General features: G+C 41.2%; 1 long non-coding RNA gene across 1 annotated transcript; it reads right to left on the bottom strand.

Annotated features, from left to right (window-relative positions):
- Nucleotides 1-821: 821 nt before the first annotated feature.
- Nucleotides 822-17,810, bottom strand: LOC122458464. Its single transcript, XR_006278521.1, has 3 exons — nt 17,766-17,810; nt 14,837-15,097; nt 822-2,656 (listed from the first exon to the last, which is right to left on the bottom strand). It is a non-coding gene; the product is annotated as an uncharacterized LOC122458464 (long non-coding RNA).
- Nucleotides 17,811-20,937: the final 3,127 nt, after the last annotated feature.

Genomic DNA, 20,937 nt, shown 5'->3' with positions numbered 1-20,937 from the left:
TGGGAGGCAAGCACAGGATGGTTGAACCTAGTTAAATGGGCTCTTGTTCCATGATGGAGGCTCCTAGGTGCTACCACAATACAAATAATAAATTCTGCCTCAGTTTTCAGACTATTATCCATATTATTTATTTGTATTACCACAGCACCTAGAAGCTTTAGTCATGGACCAGTGTCCCATTGTGTGAGGAGCTGTATAAACACAGAACAAAAAGGCAGTCCTTGCCCCAAGGATTTTAAAATGTAAGTTGACTTTTTTTTAAAAAATAAAATGTTAAAAAAAGCACAGGTCATTACTTTGAAGGTCACTGAGGAGTTGAAGATTTGGGAGATAACAAGCATGGTTTAATGATAATTACATTGTAATTCTTAGCATTAATTCCTGCCTGGAAATTGAAAGGAGGAGCAGAGGTTGCAGGAGGAATGAGTTTGGAGGAGGCACTAAGAAGTCAGTCTGTGTGCCCTGACTAGAATTATAGCAGCATCTCTGCTATTAAAAAAATATTTCTCTCAGTTAAAGGCCAGTTTAATTTTTCAAGCAAGTCCTTTCATATTATTATCTGAATGAGTGGTATCTGAAACACTGATAACTATTTCAATCACCTTTTCTATAACAGTTTGAGTCGGGTAAATAAAACGCTGTGATAAGCGGACAATTTACTGAGCGCAAATTGCTAAAGAGCAGGAACAAATTTTAAGATGATTAAGATGATTCTTACATATCAAATGTATTAATCCTGTGAAAACAAAAGGGCTAAATACTTTCCATTTGTTTAATGGAATAAAAACAATGATAAACAGGTCTATTATAAAATACTTACATACTTTATTTAGATAATTGAACAGTGAGATATTGTAAAGAAATAACTGCTCACAGTAACAAGTATTTTTGAAAGTGACAAGAGCTGGAATTTTGTTGTAGATCCAAAAGCTAAAGCGTTCAGGCATGCATCCCAAGTTGTATATATTTCAGTGATAAAAATACAACTTTGCAAACTGACGGGGAAATAAAGTATGGGAAACTGGGTCTGTGGAAAAATACATATGCAGTGTAAAAGGAGTTGCAGAAGACCTAAAAAAAATAATTGTTCTCCAGGGTCAGGATGAATGTCTAACCTGTTTTGGGCTCTAGTTGCTATTTTAACTTTGAAAAGCTCTAAATTCTGTTAGGTAGACAGATCAGGTAACCAAGGTGCTGGTCATTTTTGAACTTATAATTAGAACAAAACCTTTTGTGGCCCCTTATCTTTGGTCTAGACTCAAGACATCATTTCTTCCTTGAATGAAGATCCTCACTGGATGTCCTTGGGTAGCCTGTATTACTTAGACGAAAATCTCTTTGATTCTTCTTGGGGAGTGGCCATTTTGAAAATATACTTGCCAAGCTCTCCTAACCATACTATATTTGACCCCTTTTGCTGTGTTGTGGATGAACTGAGTGAACAATGAAAGAGATGACTGGTGGCTGGGTAAGGCCAAAAGGAAAAAAAAACACTCCACAATTAGATCAATCTTGTTGCTATACTAACATAGTATAATCATATGACTATATACATTTATTATACATAGATTCAAGCTCTTTTAATTAACTAAAATTCACAGAATTCTTTTTCTCTACATATTATTATTTTGCACCATTCAAACCATTTTCAGAATTCCAGTCTTATACTATAGCAATTGTGGATCTTGATAAATGAAAAAAAGTTCCCATGGAAAGGAGTTATGTTAGAAGTAAAGCTTAAAAACAAAGCAAAATCCTCTGCTGTGTGACTTTATATGGTCAGAAGATTGACTGCAATAGTTTAAGAAAATGAAAGTGAAGAAAATGCCCCAATCATTCTATTTCGGTTATTGAACATTGGGGGTTCCTTAAAGATAAACCATAAGCTTAGCTTCCTGGGGGATGGATGCCACCTAAGTTACTCTATAGCACTGTATGTCATGCTGGCTATACTTTCATAAAGTGGTGATTGCTAGTAGTGACTCCTAAAAGAACTGCTCCTGCTCATATCTGGAATTCAAGTGACAAAATAGCCACTGCAGAGAAAGAAGCAATAAGAAATGTACTAAGTGCTTTTGGGGCTAAAAGACCTGGAGCCGGCAAGAAGGAATACACCATACAATTTTCTTGGGCACTGTCTGCATGCAGTAAATGCTTCCAAAGTATCATTATTCTTAATTCATTGGAAGCACAATAATTAATACTTTTCTTTGTGCGACTCATCAATTTACTTGCAGTAATCATGTATTTTGTTTTCCCTACATCACTAATTGCCTCATTTACTTAGAGGTGACTGTTGAATATAACAGGATTCCCTTGCACCCATGTGAATGTCATTTATTAACTACATTCTCATTCCAGTCCTTTGGTACACAAAGGACTAAGCTATAACCTGATCATTGACTTGGGATATTCATGTTCTGTGATGATGCAATTTTCTGAAGGAACTTCTTTCAGAAGCTGATTCACACATCTTCCTCCAGTCCAGTCAGGACTTCTCCTTCTAGGTCCTCTTGAAGAGTACTACAGAAATAGCAGAGGCATGAATGGGAGTGCCTTTCAAAAGCCGTGGTGTACCTGAAAACGGTATTGGAATCATAGGCTGTCACTTTAACTTGTGAGGGGTTTCCTGGTCCTGCTTGCAGGATAGGGAGCTCTGAAAGAAAGTGTGTGATCAGACTCATTCTGATACAGCCAACCTAAAGTAAGGTGTGGTGAGATGTGCCTGTCTGTTTTAGAGAGTAGCTTGGTTTCTCTCTTTCTGTGTGTATCATCATTCTGAATCCTAAGAAATAAAGCAGTGTTACACTGCAAACTTCCAGCAAAAGTTTTTATGTTTTTATCTAACTTCTCTGCATGTGGGAAACATAAGATATATATGCTCCTTCCATAATTCGTCTCTTTACAACTTCTGTTATCCATGACTCCTTCCCAAATTCTCCTCCTTATTTCTACGAGCACTCAGAACTTTAGCATCTTTCCTTCAATCTTCAAATATTCCTGTACCTTTTCTACTTTTTCCTCAATCCTACCTCCCTTCCATAATTGTTATTTTATCTCCTCCTCCTTTTCTGTCTCCAAAATCATAGAGAATATTTTCTACTTATGCTGTCTTGACTTCCTTTCCTCCAGCTCACTTCTGTTTTCCTATCCAGCTTCCATTGTCTTTACTTCACTGAATCTCAATCTCAATGTCACTGAAGATTTCCCCCTCACTAAATTATGCGAAGGATATTTCTCTATCCTTATTTTTATTCCTCTGGTACCTTGTCTCTCTTCCTCCACTTTCTCTCCCCTATTGGTTTTTGTAGCTCTGTGCTGTCTGAGTTCTTCTATCTTACTACCAATTTCTTCATTGTTTACATTAGTTGCTCTTCCTCCTCTTCTTCTTCTTTTGGTGTCCCTCAGGGCACTGTCCTAAGTTTTCACCTCCGTTTTCTCTCATGAACTTTGATGGCTTCAATTAACATCTCTGTGTGGAAGATTTCTAAATTTACCTCTCAGCCTACAACCTCTCCCCACTCTCTTGCATTTCAAGATCCCACACAGGTCCCCTGTTGCCATCTCAAATTCATTCTCTCTAACACCAGATTTTCATTCTGATACCCTTTCCCTACTTCTCTAATCTAACTGACAACTCCATTTTCCCTCCTATCTGAGGCTTACAATCTCACTGTAATCTTTGATTCTTTTATTTTCCTTGATGTCCAGTCTCCCTAACTCCTATCACTTCTTCCTCTGTAATATTTATCCTTTCTCTTCTATCCCCATGGCTAACAGCTTGTCCCTGCCTTGATTGCCTCTTAACTTGACCTTCCTGAGTCTTTCCCTCATCATGGTATCCAAAATGCCTTTGATTAACCAAATTCCTCTGCCGCCACTCTGACCAATGTTATCCCCCTATTTGAATCCCTTCATTGGCTTTCTATTTTGTATCACATGAAATTCAGTCCCCTTTCCTCACCATCAAATCCCCGATCATACTTTTCCCCTCTACATCTTTGCTTTCTTCTCCACCTCCCTCCTTCTCCTCTCACTACCTACACACTCCTCAATCTCTCACACCTTCTATCATGCTATCCTTTGTTTGTCCATCAAGGCCCAGATCCTTAAAGATATTGAGACATCTAACTGCCTTTGATTACAATTGCAGTTAGGTGCCTAATACCTTTGAGACTCTGGGCCCAAATATTTGCTGCCTATTCTTTTAATCCCTCCTTATAATCCACTTTTTCAAGGTATCTGTGTTACCACCTTCTTCATCTCACAAATAATGCCCCCATACACACACACACTCTCCCTTTCCTGAATTATTGCACCATGTTGCTGGACTGTTGTCTGTGATGGATTATTAGATTTTGGGGACAGAAAGCAAATCAATCAGCCTTGGAGGAATTAGTCACAGCCTATGGCTTGGGCTGTGTTTCTAAGCACAGTGTGCATTTATGGGGCTGTATCACTGATTTTTTTAATGATATATTTGGTGGATAATGCAATGCAACTACTGCTATATGGGCATTTCGTATATTACTCCTTTCTCTTTGATGTAGCTTCCTACATTATTTCTCTTATATCTGAGAACTGGGTCATGTGAGCTACCCTCTACATAGAAAAAAGGTTATTCTAAATGGAAGCTCATGACAGGCCCATCCAGAGATTAATAATAACTTTTTTTTTAATTTACATAGTCCCAACAAGTATATTTGCTGTCTACAGACATTCAGAAAATGAAGCCCTTGCCCTGAAGCACTTAAAATCAAAGTCTGTAGTCCTGTAATGAGCTCTGCATGGATGGTGCCCCACTGGAGACAATATGCTCCATGCACATGCAGATGTCTATCCACATGGAGCTCATTAAAGGATCAGGGTCAAAATAGACAAAACACAAATAAAGGAGCGGGGGAATGGTGGGGAAGCAAGGCAAGGAGTGGAAAAGGGATACCATAGAAAAGTAAAGGATGATGTGCTTGAATTCAGTACACATCCTGCTAGCTCTCCCTCTTCATTTCATTGTAAGTTTTTCCTCCCCTCTTACTTACTGGTCATTTTTTGTTTTTAAACCTATCGGCAGTGTAATGAGCTAATGCCCCAAGTATCCATTAGGGGACTTCCACAGCCCTGCTGCACCTTGCTCAAATGGTGCTACTAGAGGCATGTCTACAATGCAGCTGGGAGCAAGACTCCCCACCTTGGCAAACAGACAAACGCTAGACAATTAGATGAGAGTAGGTAATCCAAAATTTGTCCATCTGCTTTCTTTGTAACTGTGTCACCATTAAAACAAAAAGTAGAATTTAGATTCTAAACTTCCTTTTCAGAACTCCTTTTCAGAATTGCATTTAGCACTACAGCAGCATATTAGAAAGACAGTGTTCCAAAATTTAACCATTTTCTTACATTTTTTAGATCTGTACCCACATAAAACCTGCAGCATCCTTGTATATTACATCATTTATAGCCAATCCTGTATCTCAGCTTGCATGCAGTCAATATATGCTTCAGAACACCACTGAATGTATGATATTGCACACTGAATTCCACTGCTCTCATGCTGTGTTTTAATTAAGATAAAAGATTAATGACCTCCCATTCCTGGCTAGGATGGTGTTAATTTATAAATTATATTGCTGCTTGACAAATGAAATGTGATTATGAATGTCCTCATAGACCAATTAGCATTTAACAAAATTAAATGTAAGAAATACCCTTATGCGGTGACCTAGATAGACTGAAGATAATCTCTGCTGCAGAAAATTCACGTGAGAAAATTAAATATGCCAGTCTGGACATCTACAGGAACATTCCTAGCTTCCCCTCCATCCCTCAGAAAATATTTTAATGTCATCCAAATGCTTATTTCGTTAGTGATTGGCATCATTTCATACCTTCCCGACTGATCCTAGACACAGCAGAGTGGCATTCAATGTTTGCCCATGTCCAACTGCTTTCCACAGAAGAGACTGACTATCAGGCAGTGTGAAAAACCCATTATGGGGTTTTTGAGATAATTAATCAGGATATCTAATTCTGCCTGGAAATGTTTTATTTCCTACCTTTCTCCAGTTCCATCCTCAGTGCTGCTGCCGCCACAGTTTCAGTAAAGAATGAAACAGGCTATCCATCTCTGAGGTCAGTGAGATGGATGACTTTCTTTGCTATCTCTCTGATGCTCTTTCTTCTCTCTTTCTAACAGTTTAAGCTAGCACATTACAAAATTAATTAGAATGCATTCAGACACATTGACAAATACAAAGGCTTAAAAATATTACACCTGGTTGACTAGTTTTTGTTGGCCTGAAGCTATACTATGGCTGCTCAAATAAGGAGCACTGAGGCAGCATTGGTGGAACAAGTTGGCTGGGGAAAGCAGCAGGGAGTTGAACGTAGTGGAGAAGGGGTACAAAAGTGTGTCTAACATCATCTATGCTACTTGTCTGCTTGCCTAGTGCTGTATGTCTTACCTATGTAAATTGTCAGTTGTTTAGAGCATGGGCTGTTTTTCTTATGGCTGGAAAGTGCCTATCACATTTTGTGCAGTCTTGTGATTATTAATATCTTAATTTACAGAACATATTTGTATTTATGGTATTGTATTGCACTGTACTGTATTGTGTTGGACATGGTTCTCTTCTCATTCCTGTAGGCATGCTCCAACAATGCAAAGGAGCTGAAAGCCAGAGGATCTCCTCAGCTGAGGATTCTCTTGGGGAGGAGAAGACCCTAGCTGGCACAGAGCCAAGGTAGCTGGCTTCTGCTCCAGTACCCATGAAGCCCTAGGTGTGGCCTGAGCATATTGCACCCTGGTTATTCTTGGGTTGCGGAATGGTCCCTTGAAACCATAGCCAGCTGGCATACTTCAGAGCAGCCTCCGGGATACGATAAACTATCTCAGGATGAGCATAGAACTAGCCCAAGATAAAGAAGCCATAACTAAATCTTTGCCATACCTTAACTGCCTCAGTTGCACGCAGTGGATATTGGTCACAGCTGAGTATCTGGGCTTGTAAATACAATCTGTGGATGTATATATATCCAGAAAACCCAGAACGTGTAAATAGGTTTCATAATGACACTATGATAGCACTTTAGGTCAGAAGTTTCACAACCAATCTCTCTTTTCACACACACAATTGATTTTGTGGACACAAATAATTTGATCACAGTTTTGTGCCTTCAATTATTTGTAAATGTAAACTGGACAATTTTGAGATCTACTAACGGATTTGTAGAACACCCAGGTGGAAATCTCAGTCATCTAAATTGCACCCACAAATAATTCTGAGCACAATCTTATACTGTATTTACTGTGTCCACAAAGCTGTGGGCTCTAGAAGGGAGGTCCAATTAAGTGCAATCTGAAAATTAGGTCCTATATCTATAATCCACTTGGTAAATGTATTACTGATGATGTTAACTACAATTAAGCCTGTATTAATTGAATAACCATTCAAACAATAACTAGAATGTGGCCTTTTAGGGAAACAGTCTTTAAGTTAAGATATTTGGGAATTTTTTTTGGAATGCCAAGTAACTCTTACAAAAAGTTAAATCTTTTGTAATACAGTTAAAATACAAATGCTTAATGAAACAATTTAGAAGAGCTTCCTTACTGTTGGTGAAAGAAGAATATACCTGTCAATTATACTGGGAGGGCCACAGAGATGCCACTTCAACTGGAGCAAATTTAGGCCAATGCTGAAAGCTTTTGAAAAAGCTACGCTAAGTTTTTATTTCAGTTATATCTAGTGTAACTGGCAGACATTTCCAGGATTGACCCATAACCTTATATCTCCTTCCTGTTCACATCACATCTCACAATGATACTTTCAATAGTTAAAAGGTTAATAACTGTTTTTCTATGTTTACAGAGATGAAAGGTAGAAATGGGCCTATGTTAGAAAATATTTTTTCCAAGGAAGAATTAGATACAAATAACAAATATATAAGTGACATAGTGTCATGGTTATGTTTTATGTAATATTAAGAAGTGACTGTATTATGTCACTTCTCACGGAAGCTACTAGATCGCATGCCCTGATTCTCATGGGTGACTTTAATTTTCCTGATATCTGCTGGGAGAGCAATACAGCGGTGCATAGACAATCCAGGAAGTTTTTGGAAAGCATAGGGGACAATTTCCTGGTGCAAGTGCTAGGGGAGCCAACTAGGGGGAGCGCTTTTCTTGACCTGCTGCTCACAAACCGGGTAGAATTAGTGGGGGAAGCAAAAGTGGATGGGAATCTGGGAGGCAGTGACCATGAGTTGGTTGAGTTCAGGATCCTGACGCAGGGAAGAAAGGTAAGCAGCAGGATACGGACCCTGGACTTCAGGAAAGCAGACTTTGACTCCCTCAGGGAACAGATGGCCAGGATCCCCTGGGGGACTAACATGAAAGGGAAGGGAGTCCAGGAGAGCTGGCTGTATTTCAAGGAATCCCTGTTGAGGTTACAGGGACAAACCATCCCGATGAGTCGAAAGAATAGTAAATATGGCAGGCGACCAGCTTGGCTTAATGGTGAAATCCTAGCGGATCTTAAACATAAAAAAGAAGCTTACAAGAAGTGGAAGGTTGGACATATGACCAGGGAAGAGTATAAAAATATTGCTCGGGCATGTAGGAAAGATATCAGGAGGGCCAAATCGCACCTGGAGCTGCAGCTAGCAAGAGATGTCAAGAGTAACAAGAAGGGTTTCTTCAGGTATGTTGGCAACAAGAAGAAAGCCAAGGAAAGTGTGGGCCCCTTACTGAATGAGGGAGGCAAGCTAGTGACAGAGGATGTGGAAAAAGCTAATGTACTCAATGCTTTTTTTGCCTCTGTTTTCACTAACAAGGTCAGCTCCCAGACTGCTGTGCTGGGCATCACAAAATGGGGAAGAGATGGCCAGCCCTCTGTAGAGATAGAGGTGGTTAGGGACTATTTAGAAAAGCTGGACGTGCACAAGTCCATGGGGCCGGACGAATTGCATCCGAGAGTGCTGAGGGAATTGGCGGCTGTGATTGCAGAGCCCTTGGCCATTATCTTTGAAAACTCGTGGCGAACGGGGGAAGTCCCGGATGACTGGAAAAAGGCTAATGTAGTGCCCATCTTTAAAAAAGGGAAGAAGGAGGATCCTGGGAACTACAGGCCGGTCAGCCTCACCTCAGTCCCTGGAAAAATCATGGAGCAGGTCCTCAAAGAATCAATCCTGAAGCACTTAGAGGAGAGGAAAGTGATCAGGAACAGTCAGCATGGATTCACCAAGGGAAGGTCATGCCTGACTAATCTAATCGCCTTTTATGAAGAGATTACTGGTTCTGTGGATGAAGGGAAAGCAGTGGATGTATTGTTTCTTGACTTTAGCAAAGCTTTTGACACGGTCTCCCACAGCATTCTTGTCAGCAAGTTAAGGAAGTATGGGCTGGATGAATGCACTATAAGGTGGGTAGAAAGCTGGCTAGATTGTCGGGCTCAACGGGTAGTGATCAATGGCTCCATGTCTAGTTGGCAGCCGGTGTCAAGTGGAGTGCCCCAGGGGTCGGTCCTGGGGCCCGTTTTGTTCAATATCTTCATAAATGATCTGGAGGATGGTGTGGATTGCACTCTCAGCAAATTTGCGGATGATACTAAACTGGGAGGAGTGGTAGATACGCTGGAGGGGAGGGATAGGATACAGAAGGACCTAGACAAATTGGAAGATTGGGCCAAAAGAAATCTAATGAGGTTCAATAAGGATAAGTGCAGGGTCCTGCACTTAGGATGGAAGAATCCAATGCACCGCTACAGACTAGGGACCGAATGGCTCGGCAGCAGTTCTGCGGAAAAGGACCTAGGGGTGACAGTGGACGAGAAGCTGGATATGAGTCAGCAGTGTGCCCTTGTTGCCAAGAAGGCCAATGGCATTTTGGGATGTATAAGTAGGGGCATAGCGAGCAGATCGAGGGACGTGATCGTTCCCCTCTATTCGACACTGGTGAGGCCTCATCTGGAGTACTGTGTCCAGTTTTGGGCCCCACACTACAAGAAGGATGTGGATAAATTGGAAAGAGTACAGCGAAGGGCAACAAAAATGATTAGGGGTCTAGAGCACATGACTTATGAGGAGAGGCTGAGGGAGCTGGGATTGTTTAGTCTGCAGAAGAGAAGAATGAGGGGGGATTTGATAGCTGCTTTCAACTACCTGAAAGGGGGTTTCAAAGAGGATGGCTCTAGACTGTTCTCAATGGTAGCAGATGACAGAACGAGGAGTAATGGTCTCAAGTTGCAATGGGGGAGGTTTAGATTGGATATTAGGAAAAACTTTTTCACTAAGAGGGTGGTGAAACACTGGAATGCGTTACCTAGGGAGGTGGTAGAATCTCCTTCCTTAGAGGTTTTTAAGGTCAGGCTTGACAAAGCCCTGGCTAGGATGATTTAACTGGGACTTGGTCCTGCTTTGAGCAGGGGGTTGGACTAGATGACCTTCTGGGGTCCCTTCCAACCCTGATATTCTATGATTCTATGATTCTATGATTCTATTCTATGTTTGTAATGAAACTTTCGGATCTTGGATGAAAGATACCAGACAAGTACAAAACATATCTATTTTACTGATGGGTAAACTGAGGCATAAATAAGTTAACTGACTTGCCCAATACCAACGTCTGACTTCTAGTCCCTTCCTCTATCTGTTATGCTATGTCTACACTGGCACACATTCTCAAGTACTGAGTCATATACAAGCTCACACATGGTCCCTATACCATGCCAAGTGTCCACATTTGTTGTGCTGTACACGGGTATAACACCATATACGTGCGTATACCCAAGTCCACATGCTAGTCAAAGTTAGGAAAACATAGCAGTTTTCAGGGTACAAGAATGGAAAAGACGAGTGGCTTTCCAGTACCATGGAGGAGATCTAGCAATTTATGCCCGAGAGATGTTTCTGCTAGTGGTCATCCTTCTGCATATTGCTCAATGGAGGGATTTGGTCAGCTATGAAGGTGGACCTAGCACATTTGCAGACATTGAACCTCAAGACCCAGCTGGAGTTTGTGTCGCACCAGAAATTTGCTGAAATATGCTTAGACAGCTGTGAGGCAATTTAATTGTAAATTAACTATATTCTTAGCTAGCATATGGAGTTTCCATGCAAAGGAAAATGCAAACCATAAAAATAATTCCCCACTCCCAGCATTACCAGAAAATCCTGCCCCATGCCTGCCCCATTACCAGAAAATCCTGCCCCATGCCTGGCTAAAGAAACACAACAAAATTTGATTCCAGGTCCCCAAAAGTTTCCAATCTCAATCATGAGCCCCTCGACTCTCCAGTACAAAAGCGACACTAATTGTGTTTATCCAACTACCAGACCAGATCCTTCTCCCATTCTTGTTTCCCACAGCTGCTGCAGCATGGCACAGTGCAGGGAGATGTCAGACACCAGTGAAGGGGATACTAAAATTTTTGTACTCTTCCACGTGAAAAAGGAATGTTGTGACTAATTTTACCTCAGACAATCAAAGTGTTCTACATCTGTGTTTTGTTCCTTCCCCTTTCTGGGCCTAACCCCTCCTTCCACTTCCCACTCATTCTCAGGTTTCAGAGTAGCAGCCGTGTTAGTCTGTATTCGCAAAAAGAAAAGGAGTACTTGTGGCACCTTAGAGACTAACAAATTTATTAGAGCATAAGCTTTCGTGAGCTACAGCTCACTTCATCGGATGCATTTGGTGGAAAAAACAGAGGAGAGATTTATATACACACACACAGAGAACATGAAACAATGGGTTTATCATACACACTGTAAGGAGAGTGATCACTTAAGATAAGCCATCAGCCACAGCAGGGGGGGGAAAGGAGGAAAACCTTCCATGGTGACAAGCAGGTAGGCTAATTCCAGCAGTTAACAAGAATATCAGAGGAACAGTGGGGGGTGGGGTGGGAGGGAGAAATACCATGGGGAAATAGTTTTACTTTGTGTAATGACTCATCCATTCCCAGTCTCTATTCAAGCCTAAGTTAATTGTATCCAGTTTGCAAATTAATTCCAATTCAGCAGTCTCTCGTTGGAGTCTGTTTTTGAAGCTTTTTTGTTGAAGTATAGCCACTCTTAGGTCTGTGATCGAGTGACCAGAGAGATTGAAGTGTTCTCCAACTGGTTTTTGAATGTTATAATTCTTGACGTCTGATTTGTGTCCATTCATTCTTTTACGTAGAGACTGTCCAGTTTGGCCAATGTACATGGCAGAGGGGCATTGCTGGCACATGATGGCATATATCACATTGGTAGATGCGCAGGTGAACGAGCCTCTGATAGTGTGGCTGATGTGATTAGGCCCTATGATGGTATCCCCTGAATAGATATGTGGACAGAGTTGGCAACGGGCTTTGTTGCAAGGATAGGTTCCTGGGTTAGTGGTTCTGTTGTGTGGTGTGTGGTTGCTGGTGAGTATTTGCTTCAGATTGGGGGGCTGTCTGTAAGCAAGGACTGGTCTATCTCCCAAGATCTGAGAGAGCGATGGCTCGTCCTTTAGGATAGGTTGTAGATCCTTGATGATGCGTTGGAGAGGTTTTAGTTGGGGGCTGAAGGTGATGGCTAGTGGCGTTCTGTTGTTTTCTTTGTTGGGCCTGTCCTGTAGTAGGTGACTTCTGGGTACTCTTCTGGCTCTGTCAATCTGTTTCTTCACTTCAGCAGGTGGGTATTGTAGTTGTAGGAATGCATGATAGAGATCTTGTAGGTGTTTGTCTCTGTCTGAGGGGTTGGAGCAAATGCGGTTATATCGTAGCGCTTGGCTGTAGACAAAGGATCGAGTGGTATGATCTGGATGAAAGCTAGAGGCATGTAGGTAGGAATAGCGGTCAGTAGGTTTCCGATATAGGGTGGTGTTTATGTGACCATCGCTTATTAGCACCGTAGTGTCCAGGAAGTGGATCTCTTGTGTGGACTGGTCCAGGCTGAGGTTGATGGTGGGATGGAAATTGTTGAAATCATGGTGGAATTTCTCAAGAGCTTCTTTTCCATGGGTCCAGATGATGAAGATGTCATCAATGTAGCGCAAGTAGAGTAGGGGCATTAGGGGACGAGAGCTGAGGAAGCGTTGTTCTAAGTCAGCCATAAAAATGTTGGCATACTGTGGGGCCATGCGGGTACCCATCGCAGTGCCGCTGATTTGAAGGTATACATTGTCACCAAATGTGAAATAGTTATGGGTCAGGACAAAGTCACAAAGTTCTGCCACCAGGTTAGCCGTGACAGTATCGGGGATACTGTTCCTGACGGCTTGTAGTCCATCTTTGTGTGGAATGTTGGTGTAGAGGGCTTCTACATCCATAGTGGCTAGGATGGTGTTTTTAGGAAGATCACCAATGGACTGTAGTTTCCTCAGGAAATCGGTGGTGTCTCGAAGATAGCTGGGAGTGCTGGTAACGAAGCCAGACAATCCTGCTGTCAGGGTGCCAATGCCTGAGATGATGGGGCGTCCAGGATTTCCAGGTTTATGGATCTTGGGTAGCAGATAGAATACCCCAGGTCGGGGCTCCAGGGGTGTGTCTGTGCGGATTTGTTCTTGTGCTTTTTCAGGGAGTTTCTTGAGCAAATGCTGTAGTTTCTTTTGGTAACTCTCAGTGGGATCAGAGGGTAATGGCTTGTAGAAAGTGGTGTTGGAGAGCTGCCTAGTAGCCTCTTGTTCATACTCCGACCTATTCATGATGACGACAGCACCTCCAAACCAGTTGGAGAACACTTCAATCTCTCTGGTCACTCGATCACAGACCTAAGAGTGGCTATACTTCAACAAAAAAGCTTCAAAAACAGACTCCAACGAGAGACTGCTGAATTGGAATTAATTTGCAAACTGGATACAATTAACTTAGGCTTGAATAGAGACTGGGAATGGATGAGTCATTACACAAAGTAAAACTATTTCCCCATGGTATTTCTCCCCCCCACCCCACCCCCCACTGTTCCTCTGATATTCTTGTTAACTGCTGGAATTAGCCTACCTGCTTGTCACCAAGGAAGGTTTTCCTCCTTTCCCCCCCCTGCTGTGGGTGATGGCTTATCTTAAGTGATCACTCTCCTTACAGTGTGTATGATAAACCCATTGTTTCATGTTCTCTGTGTGTGTGTATATAAATCTCTCCTCTGTTTTTTCCACCAAATGCATCCGATGAAGTGAGCTGTAGCTCACGAAAGCTTATGCTCTAATAAATTTGTTAGTCTCTAAGGTGCCACAAGTACTCCTTTTCTTTTCACTCATTCTCATTCTCCCTTAAATGGAGCTCCCATTTGTAAGGGGATGGTAAGATCAGTGGCATGAGAGAAGCACTGAAACTATGTAGTCTTACAAGATACAAAAGACATCTGGTACTACCTGTAGACAACTGACTAAGTTTTCTACAACTGGCCCATTCCAGACTGGGACCTTTCTAACCCATACCCTCCCTTCCTGCTCAGTGTGGCCCTGGGACCATCACTGCCTGACTGCTGGCCAAGAAATGCACAGACACAGTGGCTCAATGCTTTTTCCTTAATAATCTGTTTTTAAGAAAGAGCTTTAGCCAAATGCCTAATAGTGCTTAATCAGAAATTAATAAACTCATTGATTTAAAACATGGGAACCTTTTCAGGATGGATTGGAGGAGGGACTGGTGGGAGGAGGGGAAATTGGAGGAGATTTGTAAGGGGAACCAGTGTGACAATGCCATGACTTCAGCACAGCAGTTCAAATTCACACATATGGCAATGCATGGCATATTATCCAGGAAGGAAAAGTTAGTGCACAGTAATTCAAATGCCCTTGGTCTTAAAATCAGGATTGTAGCAGAAGAGCAAGAGGGGATATTGGCAAGGAGGGTGGGAGTCCATTGTAACTTACCAGTCTTAGGTTCTGGTTTTAGGAATGTGTCAAGCACTTGAAGTTTCTATACACGAAGGCCAAAGACTTGAACAGACACTCCAGGAGGGCTCGTCATACATGCCCCTTCTATGAGGAACTTGACCAGGTGCTGTCAAGGACTCCCAGTATAGACCCTGAAGTGGCTGAAGTGATGTCCTTCTCAATCCTGCAAGCCTCATTGTCAAAAGGGATGCTGATGAGAGCCAGGATAAGGAAGCAGCAGGGACTGTGGAGGCTGCCCTGAAAGACAAAAAGTATGTGATTCTGCACTTCTACCTGGAGTAGCTGGTTGAGCAAGTCTCACCCAGGCCTGACCAGGATCCTGAGCCACAGCAAAAACTTATCCATACCTCTCAGACACGCTAGCTTAATTGTCCGCTAGTCACCTTCAGACACGTGCTTCTGGGGCTTAGGTATGGACAACAGGGGATTATGACACAACCACACATATGTAGAGTCACTAGTGTATATGTATCCTGTACCCTGGTGTATAGATTATGTATTAATTATATTGATTATTTAAGAATTCCCACTTTGAGGGTTGACAGGTTCTTGTCCCAAGATCTGGCCCAGTATTATTCAAATTACTATATAGGTGGGAACCATGAGGTGCATAGTTGCAACACTCACACTATAGGAACCCTACTGTATTTACAAGAGTTTATTAATACATTTAGCAAAGTCACAAACACTTTAACTCAGTAAGGTAGCTAGAGATAGTACAGAATGCACATCTGCACTTCCATATACACACACTCACACCATCCCTTGCAGAACAACCTGAAATGCTAGTCATCATCTTCCTCAACACCATCACCTTCCTCCTCATCACCAGTGGCCATCATTCTGGCACCTTCCAGGGGCTACTACATCTCTCTCCTCCTGCACCCACGCTAGGATACAGCTTTTATAATATATTACACTGACTCCACTAAGTCTGATGCATATTCAGTAGGGTTTCTCCCCTCTTCCTTATTTGTATCTCTTCACCCTACTAATGTTGAGGTGCCCTTCATATATGTCAATTCGTTGCCATGGTACTCTTGTGGTCAGATATTTGCAGATTTTCTATCCAAAAGATGGTGTTAGCTCATGTTCCTGTGGCTGGCTGGTGTTGTTATGGTCAAAATTCCCCCCTACACACTTTATTTCCAGTTCCCCCAAACTCAGGGGTGACCATTAGGCCATGTATCTATGCCAAAGGTCATAAGCCTCAAACCTTATGCTAACTGCTGAAGCCAATGTCTTACAGACTACAGACCTGTAGGTTCCTTGTATTACGGCTGAATAAAATAAATGCTAACACTAGTTCTATGGGTGACAATCCTTAGCTACAGGCATCCACTTCTTCTAATAGCCTTTGTATTTACTCTGTCCTTTCCTAATGCAAAATCTTGTAGGGATTTATATGCATAACTCACAAAAGTGTTACAAGGAATTCCTTGAGTTAATCTCACATATCAAGATGAACAAATAAGCTTTAAAGTATAAGCCAATTATAGTAAGGAAGCATGCTGTAATAATTTGTTAATAGCAACAGTAACTATGATAGAATATGCCTCTGACAGGTATAATAAGGAAAACATTTTAAAGAAATACTCCCAAATGCTCAGAGTCATATATTTGATTCAAAATCTAATAGGGAAAAATCTAGTTCTGTAAGCTATTTAGGTTTTGATGGCTTTCAGGTATAATTCAGCTCAAACGGTCATTAGTCCAATTAGACTATAGCACAATAAATTGTTGACACATTTATCTTGTCATAACCTTTGGCAACATTCTTTAACACATGATGGGTGACAAAGGTGCTCTGTGATGTGAATATGAGGCATTGTTTGACTATTATGTCTTGCCATGTTCAAATGTATTTCAAGATATGTGACGTTCCAGTAAATTAGATTTCCAGGACTTCCACTTGCAGGCATAGACATTGTGACATTATTATTTTAATACACACATGTATGTATAGGTATTGTTATCTAAAGTGTGTAAACCAAAAAATCAAGGCTTTTAGGCCCTCATGGAGCAAAGCCCTTAAGCATGTACTTACCTTTAATCATGTGCTGAAGAGCTTTACTGAATTGGGATCTTCATCGGTAGTCTTGCTAGCTAAAGTATAAAATCATAGAATTTAAAGAAAATATTAGTTTGAACTCTGTTCTAAACTCATACTTACAGATATAATATAAGCTGTTTGTTGCTGTTGAGATGAAATATGTAAGAGATACAAGTTGTGTGTATTTAGTCAGCTAAATCAAAGTCTCCTAGGGGGGAAAAGGGGGCAAAAAGTTGGTTATAATTTTTTTTCCTATTTCAGTTGACTTCTGAAAGCTTGACAGTTTGAAAAGATGAAATTCTATTAGTACCAAAAGTAGGATACTAATTGTGATGGGTTGCCCCCCTCCAGGGTGATGTACTGGAGTACCACTGAGCCTACCTGTTCCACCAGCCTTGGCTTCCTTACCCTGTTCTGCTGAGCCAGGTCCTCAAGCATCCACCAGCACACACATGGGTAGGAACACACTCAGCTGTAGAAAGATACAGACACTGAAATCAGCTCAGCATGAGAAAGCTTCAGCTAAGGAATTGCCCAGCACTCAAGTGCACTTCTCCTCTGGAGTGTAAACCCAAAATTGTATTGTCTTGCGCTGCACAGAGAACTGTACAGCATAAACTTATTGAAATTTGCTGCCTCCCTTTATATGCACATCTTTCCCCCCACCTAATTATGAATTCCACAAACTGGTTTTAGAGAAAACAAAAGCAAGTTTATTAACTACAAAAGACAGATTTTAAGTTATTATAAGAGATAGCAAACAGATCAAAGCAGATTACTGAGTAAATAAAACAAAAATGCAAACTAAGCTTAATACATTATAGAAACTGGCTGCAATTAGTAACTGCTCACCCTAAATGTTGTTTTTGGCAGATTGCTGTGGTTCTTGAAGACAGGCTGCTCTTGCTTGCAGCTTAAAACTCCAGGTATTTCTTTCACAGGCCCGGCACCTTTTCCAGCCTGGGCTTAGTTCTTCTCCCCACCTCCTTTGTTTTTGTTTCTTAGATGTTTCCAGCAGTCATCCTGGGCAGGGATTCAGTAAAGAACAAACCCTGATTATCTCACTTCCCTGTCTTAAATAGGCTTTATATATGGCAGGAATCCTTTGTCTTTCAGTGCGATTCCCACCTGCAGTGGAAAAATACTGGTATTCTATCATGGAGTCCAGTACTGGGTGACATGATCACATGACCTTGCAGTGTCAAAGCAGCCATGAGTCAAAGGCCGCTTCTAGCATCCCAGAAAGATTCTCAGGAAGGTGGGAGATTTGTATCTTCAAAGACCTATTGTCCTCCCTAATGGTTCATTCACTTGTCCCCGGCTAACCAGCCAGACTGATTGCATTTTGTCTGGTGAGCTTTCCCCAGGTGCAAATACTTTTGTAGTACAGATGTATAGTTAATATTCCTAACTTTACATACAAAAATGATAGATGCATACAAATAGGATAATCATATACAGTAAATGATAATCTTTCCAATGGTATCTCACATGCTTTATCTTGGACAAAACATATCATAGTTATGGTATAATCATATTATAACAATATTTCTATGAAGAATATGGGATGGAGTGTCACACTAATATCCATATCTTGATAGAGATATGCATTTCATTAATTTTAATCAGAAAGAGAATTCATATGACATACACTGCAAAGTCCTTATTCTTTTCTCTTTATGCTAAATGTAGAATCTTCACAACTGATAAACTGATAGTAAATTTCACAATTAGCCATTGCTGCTGTTGGTATTTTCATTTTCTTAAAGCCTTGATCCTGAGGCGAGTGGCAGAGATTGAATGGCTGTTGCACTTCAATGCACAGACTTGGTGCAGATACAACTAAAATTATGCACAAGGCATAGTATGCTTCTATGAGCAGAATGAAGTCTCAAGCCCTCTATGCATCTGCTCCCTTATTCAAAAGTGTCAAGTAAAATATAGAAGTGCACACAGAGAATAGGAGTATTTTAGGAGACATGGATTTAAGAGGATTGGTCCTGCTTTGAGCAGGGGGTTGGACTAGATGACCTCCTGAGGTCCCTTCCAACCCTCATATTCTATGATTCTATGAAGAGTCATCCCTGTTACACTAATGAGGCACTTAGCAACCTGTCTGTTACCAGACTGGAGTAACTTGATGGCTGTGCAATAGCCCTCATTAATATGGAAGGTAATTTCCTCAGCCTTCTGGGGCCAGATTCTAAGCGAGATAAATTTATTGAAGTCAGTGGAACTATTCTGATTTACATTTGCTTAGAATCTGGTCTTTAGTCTCCTGAATTTCACATTTTTACCTTGAACTGATAGGAGTCTGACTCACAAGTGCTGGAAACATACTAGACTTCCTGGCACATGATCTGAGTCAGATGACAAAAGACATCACAGGACAGGCGGTCAATATCTATCTAATCTATCTATCTAATATCTATCTTGTGACTACTGCTACATAGATGCAAGCCCTTAAGTGTTAATGGGGCAAGAAGAAGGATTGGAGGAAGGAGGATTTAACTATGTACATATTTTAGTTACATGATAGTGTTTACCTACATGCCAAGTAGAACCTATCCACTTCCTGATTAGAAAAGCTGAGAGCTGCTGTTTAGAAAGAGAAGGATTTAAAAAAGCAGATGTCTTCAATGTACTTGAAAATGTTTTAATCAAAGGCTCACCTAGCCTGGGACAAATTCTTCATGGATGGTCTAGTCAGTGACACTGCTGCCAGGGAGGGGGCTGTTCATCATGGAGAACGTCTCCCCTGCCCCCTGCAGTGATGAATTTCTGATGTGTGGAGAGGCTCTCTGCTTGACTATGAGCAGGTAGAGGTGGAGCCAGAGGATCAACTGTTGTGCAGATCATCCAGTAGTAGGCCCTGGTGTTGGGTCATGTAAGAAGTGTGGAGGACTACTTCATTCAGCAGGCTGAAGTAGCTTCCACCAACAGCTCTGCAGCCACTCTATAGCCTGGGAGGGAGGATTCCTTCCTCTCTTTCTCCTGTACCTTTTCCCAGCCCACATTCCAGTTACTCAGGCCGTTGACACACTCAACAGGACATTCATTGCATTTTTTCCCCCTTTTCTTGTTATTTGAGGTACAGAGAGGAAAACAAAACATTCTGTCTATTCCCAATTCAAGTAATATACAGCAAAGCAACACTGCTTTATTATTGTTTTTAACTGAGCTATAAGAGAATATGGTGGCTGAGCATATTTACTCAAGGAGTTCAGTCTCCACCCAAGCCAAGTCTGGGCTTTAAAATGGGCTTTCAGAAGTATCAAGCTAAACTGGTGCTTTTATATTGTTCTCTCTGTTATTGAATAAACTGAAATGAAACCTGAATCCTTTAAAATTTAGAATGCAGGTGAAAAAGCTGTCCTCTTCTTGGGTGGCTTTATAACTACTGAGTTCATTTGTAGTGTGTCCTCGGGCAGTACAAGACCCGTGCAGCACTTAAATTCCACTTATGCTGCCTGGAGCAGGGACTATGTCTATATGTGAGTGTGGACAGTGTTTGGCTGACTGTAAGTGCTACCTGATGTAACCAGTAGATAAGATTATGAACAGAATATGGGAAAATAGGCTGTGTCACCTTTTTTTTTAAATTGGCATATAGGATGTTGTAATCACTGAATCAAAGCAATTAATTAAACTTGTTTAAATTGGATTAAAATCAGATTTTATGCCATCAGCAACAGAAGCAACTGAGATACCTGCCCATTTTTTTGTTGTTATTGCTGAAATTATGTCTTTGAAAAAGGAAAAAAATCATTTAGTTTAGAGAATAACTATTCAAGGCAATATCATGTTTTCCAGCATTGGAAAAAAAAAAGAATAAACTTAACAGTATATTGTAGCACAAGACTCTAGCGTGTTGGCTTTGTCTGAACTGCAAATTTTAATATCCATTTTTTGGTAATGGTGCATCTTCTCCAATACTACCAATAGTGAACACAGAGATCACTTGTATTTAGCACCATGTAATGAAACCCTACATCGTACAGTTGCTAACAGTGGGGTAAATGTA

This window comes from Dermochelys coriacea, chromosome 2 (assembly GCF_009764565.3).
Source record: "Dermochelys coriacea isolate rDerCor1 chromosome 2, rDerCor1.pri.v4, whole genome shotgun sequence".
Taxonomy (NCBI): domain Eukaryota; kingdom Metazoa; phylum Chordata; order Testudines; family Dermochelyidae; genus Dermochelys; species Dermochelys coriacea.
The sequence above is the reverse complement of the archived record's forward strand: the minus strand, read 5'-3'. Positions and strand labels throughout refer to the sequence as shown.